Genomic DNA, 9,151 nt, shown 5'->3' on the forward strand with positions numbered 1-9,151 from the left:
CATGAATAACATTTGCCCTTAGGACAATTATTTTTTTTTACCTGTACAGTATTGTGTGCAGACACATATACACAACAGGTAAACGAAATTACTGTGTATAAAATAAATGGCTCCCTGTCCCGGCTGATAACAAGTGTCCACAGACATTGTTGGGTATGGTTGAGAGTTAACAAAGAGCTGCTGTGTTATCTACCTTGCAGGACCAACACCATTGTCTCCTGTACAACACTGAGTATACCCAACAGAACCTAAGACAATATACCATAACAACAACATTATATTCTCTCAACAGCTCTGCCTACAGCTTATTCGTGGGAACTGTATGTATATTATGTATGCTGGATTACGTATTATGTATGTATATTATGTACGTGCTCCATTTATGTATTATTCATTCAGCCTAGCTAGCAGCGTGTGGCAATGTTATTACCATATCCCACATGCTTAATTAATGTGCCTGGCGACGTATGGAAGCTGCTAATGTATCACTTGCCATACGTCGTCTATGGTAGTTGACCAGGACCTTAGCTAGGGAGCAGTGCTATCCACCTCTGTGTACATACTCTTATCCAGTAAACCGAACCTACAAAACTATACAGGTGTTTGTGTTCTCTCCTGTATATAGAACTTATTACCCAGAACATCTAACATGGCGCAGTGCGTAGTTTTACTGGATTATTACGAGTGATTAGTGCAAGTTTGTGGAAAGCCGGCTGATGGATCCCCGCCTTGGGTCAACCCCGCGTCATCCCTCGAAGAATTTCGCAACTTTGAGCAGTGTCAGTGACAGTGATTTTCTGTGAAGTGTTTAGTGCATTGTGTGTTTCGTGCCATTCATGTGTGACCTTGTTCGAACGGATTTCCAAGGTATACGGCATGTTCTGGGCATTTGTGGGGTGTAGAGCTCAGCGCACCCTCCTCTGACCGTTTACAGAGAGCGACTGAGCTACTCCTATCTCCACCCCCCTCCCTCACAGCGCCGCCTCCACCCCCCCTCACAGCTGGGGCGAGACGCTCTGCCTGCCTGGGACACACACACATACATGTACTAACACTTGCTGACCGCGCGGCTTCATTATATATATTTTATATATATAACCTACTTATCTGTGTATTTAATTAAATTTTTTGTCTGAAATCTTGTTGATACGACGGGCTGACCGGTCAACACTGATTTAAGACACAGTACACAGATAAAGTAGTTATGTCTCATGCCTTACGTAGCCGTGGACCCAGCGCCTGGATGAGTCAAGCGGATGATAGTCCCCCAGAGATGGATGACCAGGCCGGCCCAGCTCCCACAACATCGCGCAGCCCTTCACCTCAACATTCAGCGTTATCTCCAGAGATAATTGCCTTAATGAAGTTTATGAGAGATGAGAGACGCGAGGATGAAGCTCACAGACGTTTGGCGGATGAGCACAGAAGGCAAGCAGAGGCAGAACGAGACCACCAACGGAGAATGGAAGACAGTGCACGGTTTGAAGCCTTGATATCTCGCCTCACTGTTAACCAAGCCCCTGGCTCTAACACTGCCTCGGTACTGAATGGTTCAGATACCTCATCCATGCTTCCTTCACGCCCCCCAGCCCCACCTAAAGCAGCAGCTCAAACGCCGCCCATCTTGGAGCCTGATGTAAATTTCCAGACTTTTCGCGAATGGCGGCGGCGGTGGGCTGATTATGCTACAATGGTGGATCTCCAGAGTTTGTCACAGCCTAAACAACTCATCCAGCTGCGTATGTGCCTGTCCTTGGAAGTTCAGCGTGTCTTAGAACATACGTTGCAGGTACCCCCAACCTCTTCGCTGTCTGTAGAGGAGGTACTGGACGTTCTACAACGGCACATCAAAGGACAGCAGAATGAAGCTCTGCGCAGGAGGGAATTGTTTAGCTGCAGACAGATGGAGGGTGAGTCTTTTGACGCTTTTTATGTACGTCTTAAGAGAGCCTCGGAAGAGGTAGATATATGTTTAGGCCACCACCAGCAGTGCGAGGAGACCCAGTTGAAGCAGGTGATCCTGATGGGTGTTAAGGACGAGGAACTTGTCCAACGCCTCACCTCCCTCGACTCTTCCTCTTCTCTTCAGGATGTGTTGACGATATGTCGCTCCTATGAGGCTGCCAGGTGTGCCACCTCTGCCATCCGAGCTCCCCCTACAGCTGTACGCGCTGTTTCCCGGTACAAGAAGGACAAGAAGTCTGCTCCTACGCCTTCGCCCACCACGTCCACGCCCGGTTCATTTTGCAACAACTGTGGTAAGCAGCACGGAACACAGGTATGTCCAGCTGCTCAGTCTACCTGCAACAGTTGTGACCGTATGGGCCACTGGTCGCTCACAGTGCGGTGCCCAGCTAAGTACGTACAGTGCAATGTGTGCGGTCGTCTGGGCCACTATGACAAGTGTTGCCCTACCCACGAACCCAAGGGACAGCGTCGGCGGAAGCTTCGGCGCCCTTCTACCAGTGAGGGCCGCCCACAGTCGCCAAATCAGAGGCACGACGACCCGGACAAAGCCCGACCCATTTTAGGAGGGTGTACTCCTCGCATCCCAGGACCAAAGTCCCCCAGTACATCAGCGTCATCGTGACCTACGGCGGTGTGTCATCCCGTCTTCAGATGTTGCCCGACACCGGCGCTGATGCTACAGTCATCGGTCCCCAGCATTTGCGATGCTTGGGGCTCTCTCCAAGCGATCTAGGACCGCCTCCCGAGGACATCTGCGTCACGGCAGATGGTTCACAGATGGCCCCAGCCCTGGGTTCACTCTATGCACATGTCACCTTTGGCAACAGGTCGTGTCAGGCCTGGATTGACGTGCATAATGGTGTCCCGACTCCCTTGCTGTCCTACAGACATTGTCAAGAGTTGGCCATCATCTCCCAGGACTTCCCAACACCGATTCTCGAGGTAAATTACGCCAACAGGGTGCATGAAGGGAGCAGCAACTACCCTGCTGCCGCCCTACCCCTACCTCTGGCCAGTGACACCTCTCCTTCGGTAGTTGTCCCTGCTGCATCACGTCCCCACGCCTTGGCTCGCCTTCACGACAGTCACCGTGGAGCTGAGGCCACCAAACGACGTGCACGACAGACTGTGTTCCGGCCTGGCATCGACCCCGACATCTCCAATGCTGTCCAGGTGTGTAAGCCCCGCCACGTATTACAACCCAGCCAGCAGCAGGTACCCTTCATGAGTGACGACAACCCCACCCGCCCCTTTGAGTCTGTGTCGGCCGACTTTTTCTGTGTGTCAGGAAAGTCCTTCCTGGTTATCGTCGACCGTCTCTCTGGTTGGCCGGTTGTCATCAAGGGCGGTAATGACACGACGTCTGCCGCCACCATCAGCAAGTTCCGCCACTACTTCCGTGACGTGGGCGTTCCTGTACGCCTGCGAACCGACGGAGGGCCTCAGTTCACAAGCCGGGACTTTGCTGCGTTCCTTGACCGATGGGGAGTCCGGCATGTGTTGTCATCGCCCCATTACCCGCAGTCCAACGGCCACGCTGAGGCTGCTGTCAAATCTTTGAAGCACCTCATCCTTAAGGTGGCCCCTTTTGGGAATATTGACTGCGAGGCCTTCGACCGGGGTCTTCTTGAACTCCGCAACACACCCAACTACACCGGACGCTCCCCTGCCCAGGTTTTGTATGGACGCCCCCTTCGTTCTTGTGTCCCTGCTCACCCTCAATCCTTCTCCAAGGAGTGGCAGGCCAAGACAGAGGATTGTGATCGCCGAGCCGCCGAACGTGTTCAGGACGTCGTCGCCCGCTACAACGACCACGCCCGTTCTCTCCCCAGGTTGAGTGTCGGCACCCAAGTCCGTGTTCAGGACCCGACCTCCCTACGTTGGGACAAAGTAGGCGTAGTCATGGGTCTCGGTAGGTCACGGGACTACCAGGTGCGGTTACCCAGTGGTCGTGTGTGGTGGAGGAACCGCCGTTTTCTCCGCCCCGTAACACTGCCTTCTGCTGGCCCCGCCACCAGTGTTGAGTCCCATACCCTTCCCAGTGATGAAGTCCCTCGACGCTCAGAACGGATCCAGAAGAAAAGGTCCGCTCAAGACTTTGCTATGAGCGTATAGGGGGGAGGGAGGTGTATGTATATTATGTATGCTGGATTACGTATTATGTATGTATATTATGTACGTGCTCCATTTATGTATTATTCATTCAGCCTAGCTAGCAGCGTGTGGCAATGTTATTACCATATCCCACATGCTTAATTAATGTGCCTGGCGACGTATGGAAGCTGCTAATGTATCACTTGCCATACGTCGTCTATGGTAGTTGACCAGGACCTTAGCTAGGGAGCAGTGCTATCCACCTCTGTGTACATACTCTTATCCAGTAAACCGAACCTACAAAACTATACAGGTGTTTGTGTTCTCTCCTGTATATAGAACTTATTACCCAGAACATCTAACAGGAACAAGATGGACTTGACCGTCAACTGTCGAACATATTGAACTCACTGAAGGAATCTCAAGAGTATTACTTCTTTGGAGTAAGAAAGAACTCGACCGATGACGGTAAAATTTTCTTCGAAATCACAGACGGCAGTACAACTCTTGTCCATGTAGTGATGATTGTCTCACTTACATTACTTGTATTATTATTATTATTATTAACCATTCCTAGTTGATTTAGTACCATAAGCTGGTAAAGTGGGGGAGCTGTATGAAATAGCTGTAAAGATAAAGAGCTTCAATATACTGAAGACACCACATGCAGGTATTGTTATCAGTAATAGTAAGTGTTGTATACATCTAAAATACCTTAATGTAAGACAAATACAATGATAAAATACAATAAATCAGGTAAATGAAATACAGCAAGCTCTTAAAATTTGTGAGGGTTTGGATCTCAAAATGGCCATGAATAACATTTGCCCTTAGGACAATTATTTTTTTTTACCTGTATTGTGTGCAGACACATATACACTACAGGTAAAAGAAATTACTGTGTATAAAATAAATGGCTCCCTGTCCCGGCTGATAACAAGTGTCCACAGACATTGTTGGGTATGGTTGAGAGTTAACAAAGAGCTGCTGTGTTATCTACCTTGCAGGACCAACACCATTGTCTCCTGTACAACACTGAGTATACCCAACAGAACCTAAGACAATATACCATAACAACATTATATTCTCTCAACAGCTCTGCCTACAGCTTATTCGTGGGAACAAGATGGACTTGACCGTCAACTGTCGAACATATTGAACTCACTGAAGGAATCTCAAGAGTATTACTTCTTTGGAGTAAGAAAGAACTCGACCGATGACGGTAAAATTTTCTTCGAAATCACACAGACGGCAGTACAACTCTTGTCCATGTAGTGATGATTGTCTCACTTACATTACTTGTATTATTATTATTTTTATTAACCATTCCTAGTTGATTTAGTACCATAAGCTGGTAAAGTGGGGGAGCTGTATGAAATAGCTGTAAAGATAAAGAGCTTCAATATACTGAAGACACCACATGCAGGTATTGTTATCAGTAATAGTAAGTGTTGTATACATCTAAAATACCTTAATGTAAGACAAATACAATGATAAAATACAATAAATCAGGTAAATGAAATACAGCAAGCTCTTAAAATTTGTGAGGGTTTGGATCTCAAAATGGCCATGAATAACATTTGCCCTTAGGACAACTATTTTTTTTTACCTGTATTGTGTGCAGACACATATACACTACAGGTAAAAGAAATTACTGTGTATAAAATAAATGGCTCCCTGTCCCGGCTGATAACAAGTGTCCACAGACATTGTTGGGTATGGTTGAGAGTTAACAAAGAGCTGCTGTGTTATCTACCTTGCAGGACCAACACCATTGTCTCCTGTACAACACTGAGTATACCCAACAGAACCTAAGACAATATACCATAACAACAATATTATATTCTCTCAACAGCTCTGCCTACAGCTTATTCGTGGGAACAAGATGGACTTGACCGTCAACTGTCGAACATATTGAACTCACTGAAGGAATCTCAAGAGTATTACTTCTTTGGAGTAAGAAAGAACTCGACCGATGACGGTAAAATTTTCTTCGAAATCACACAGACGGCAGTACAACTCTTGTCCATGTAGTGATGATTGTCTCACTTACATTACTTGTATTATTATTATTTTTATTAACCATTCCTAGTTGATTTAGTACCATAAGCTGGTAAAGTGGGGGAGCTGTATGAAATAGCTGTAAAGATAAAGAGCTTCAATATACTGAAGACACCACATGCAGGTATTGTTATCAGTAATAGTAAGTGTTGTATACATCTAAAATACCTTAATGTAAGACAAATACAATGATAAAATACAATAAATCAGGTAAATGAAATACAGCAAGCTCTTAAAATTTGTGAGGGTTTGGATCTCAAAATGGCCATGAATAACATTTGCCCTTAGGACAATTATTTTTTTTTACCTGTATTGTGTGCAGACACATATACACTACAGGTAAACGAAATTACTGTGTATAAAATAAATGGCTCCCTGTCCCGGCTGATAACAAGTGTCCACAATCATTGTTGGGTATGGTTGAGAGTTAACAAAGAGCTGCTGTGTTATCTACCTTGCAGGACCAACACCATTGTCTCCTGTACAACACTGAGTATACCCAACAGAACCTAAGACAATATACCATAACAACATTATATTCTCTCAACAGCTCTGCCTACAGCTTATTCGTGGGAACAAGATGGACTTGACCGTCAACTGTCGAACATATTGAACTCACTGAAGGAATCTCAAGAGTATTACTTCTTTGGAGTAAGAAAGAACTCGACCGATGACGGTAAAATTTTCTTCGAAATCACACAGACGGCAGTACAACTCTTGTCCATGTAGTGATGATTGTCTCACTTACATTACTTGTATTATTATTATTTTTATTAACCATTCCTAGTTGATTTAGTACCATAAGCTGGTAAAGTGGGGGAGCTGTATGAAATAGCTGTAAAGATAAAGAGCTTCAATATACTGAAGACACCACATGCAGGTATTGTTATCAGTAATAGTAAGTGTTGTATACATCTAAAATACCTTAATGTAAGACAAATACAATGATAAAATACAATAAATCAGGTAAATGAAATACAGCAAGCTCTTAAAATTTGTGAGGATTTGGATCTCAAAATGGCCATGAATAACATTTGCCCTTAGGACAATTATTTTTTTTACCTGTATTGTGTGCAGACACATATACACTACAGGTAAAAGAAATTACTGTGTATAAAATAAATGGCTCCCTGTCCCGGCTGATAACAAGTGTCCACAGACATTGTTGGGTATGGTTGAGAGTTAACAAAGAGCTGCTGTGTTATCTACCTTGCAGGACCAACACCATTGTCTCCTGTACAACACTGAGTATACCCAACAGAACCTAAGACAATATACCATAACAACATTATATTCTCTCAACAGCTCTGCCTACAGCTTATTCGTGGGAACAAGATGGACTTGACCGTCAACTGTCGAACATATTGAACTCACTGAAGGAATCTCAAGAGTATTACTTCTTTGGAGTAAGAAAGAACTCGACCGATGACGGTAAAATTTTCTTCGAAATCACACAGACGGCAGTACAACTCTTGTCCATGTAGAGATGATTGTCTCACTTACATTACTTGTATTATTATTATTTTTATTAACCATTCCTAGTTGATTTAGTACCATAAGCTGGTAAAGTGGGGGAGCTGTATGAAATAGCTGTAAAGATAAAGAGCTTCAATATACTGAAGACACCACATGCAGGTATTGTTATCAGTAATAGTAAGTGTTTAATATGCATCTAAAACACCTTAATGTAAGACAAATACAATGATAAAATACAATAAATCAGGTAAATGAAATACAGCAAGCTCTTAAAATTTGTGAGGTTTGGATCTCAAATGGCCATGAATAACATTTGCCCTTAGGACAATTATTTTTTTTACCTGTATTGTGCAGACACATATACACTACAAATAAAAAATTACAATAATATAAAATAAATGGCTCCCTGTCAGCTGATAACAAGTGTCCACAGACATTGTTGGGTATAATTGAGAGTTAACAAAAGAGCTGCTGTGTTATCTACCTTGCAGGACCAACACCATTGTCTCCTGTACAACACTAGGTATACCCAACAGAACCTGAACAATATACCATAACAACAACATTATATTCTCTCAACAGCTCTGCCTACAGCTTATTCGTGGGAACAAGATGGACTTGACCGTCAACTGTCGAACATATTGAACTCACTGAAGGAATCTCAAGAGTATTACTTCTTTGGAGTGAGAAAGAACTCGACCGATGACGGTAAAATTTTCTTCGAAATCACACAGACGGCAGTACAACTCTTGTCCATGTAGTGATGATTGTCTCACTTACATTACTTGTATTATTATTATTTTTATTAACCATTCCTAGTTGATTTAGTACCATAAGCTGGTAAAGTGGGGGAGCTGTACGAAATAGCTGTAAAGATAAAGAGCTTCAATATACTGAAGACACCACATGCAGGTATTGTTATCAGTAATAGTAAGTGTTGTATACATCTAAAATACCTTAATGTAAGACAAATACAATGATAAAATACAATAAATCAGGTAAATGAAATACAGCAAGCTCTTAAAATTTGTGAGGGTTTGGATCTCAAAATGGCCATGAATAACATTTGCCCTTAGGACAATTATTTTTTTTTACCTGTATTGTGTGCACACACATATACACTACAGGTAAAAGAAATTACTGTGTATAAAATAAATGGCTCCCTGTCCCGGCTGATAATAAGTGTCCACAGACATTGTTGGGTATGGTTGAGTTAACAAAGAGCGGATGTGTTATCTACCTTGCAGGACCAACACCATTGTCTCCTGTACAACACTGAGTATACCCAACAGAACCTAAGACAATATACCATAACAACAACATTATATTCTCTCAACAGCTCTGCCTACAGCTTATTCGTGGGAACAAGATGGACTTGACCGTCAACTGTCGAACATATTGAACTCACTGAAGGGATCTCAAGAGTATTACTTCTTTGGAGTAAGAAAGAACTCGACCGATGACGGTAAAATTTTCTTCGAAATCACACAGACGGCAGTACAACTCTTGTCCACGTAGTGATGATTGTCTCACTTACATTACTTGTATTATT

At 43.8% G+C, this 9,151-nt stretch overlaps 1 long non-coding RNA gene across 2 annotated transcripts; it reads left to right on the forward strand.

The window, feature by feature from the left end:
- The first annotated feature begins 4,427 nt into the window (after positions 1-4,427).
- LOC121866848 lies at positions 4,428-9,105 on the forward strand. Of its 2 annotated transcripts, XR_006089034.1 has the most exons (7): positions 4,428-4,505; positions 5,159-5,259; positions 5,918-6,018; positions 6,674-6,774; positions 7,429-7,529; positions 8,182-8,282; positions 8,939-9,105. It is a non-coding gene; the product is annotated as an uncharacterized LOC121866848 (long non-coding RNA). The 2 variants fall into 2 exon arrangements; XR_006089033.1 differs by lacking the exons at positions 8,182-8,282; positions 8,939-9,105 and having other exon boundaries at positions 7,429-7,775.
- The last annotated feature ends 46 nt before the right edge of the window (positions 9,106-9,151 follow it).

Source organism: Homarus americanus, unplaced genomic scaffold, assembly GCF_018991925.1.
Source record: "Homarus americanus isolate GMGI-L3 unplaced genomic scaffold, GMGI_Hamer_2.0 scaffold17628, whole genome shotgun sequence".
Taxonomy (NCBI): domain Eukaryota; kingdom Metazoa; phylum Arthropoda; class Malacostraca; order Decapoda; family Nephropidae; genus Homarus; species Homarus americanus.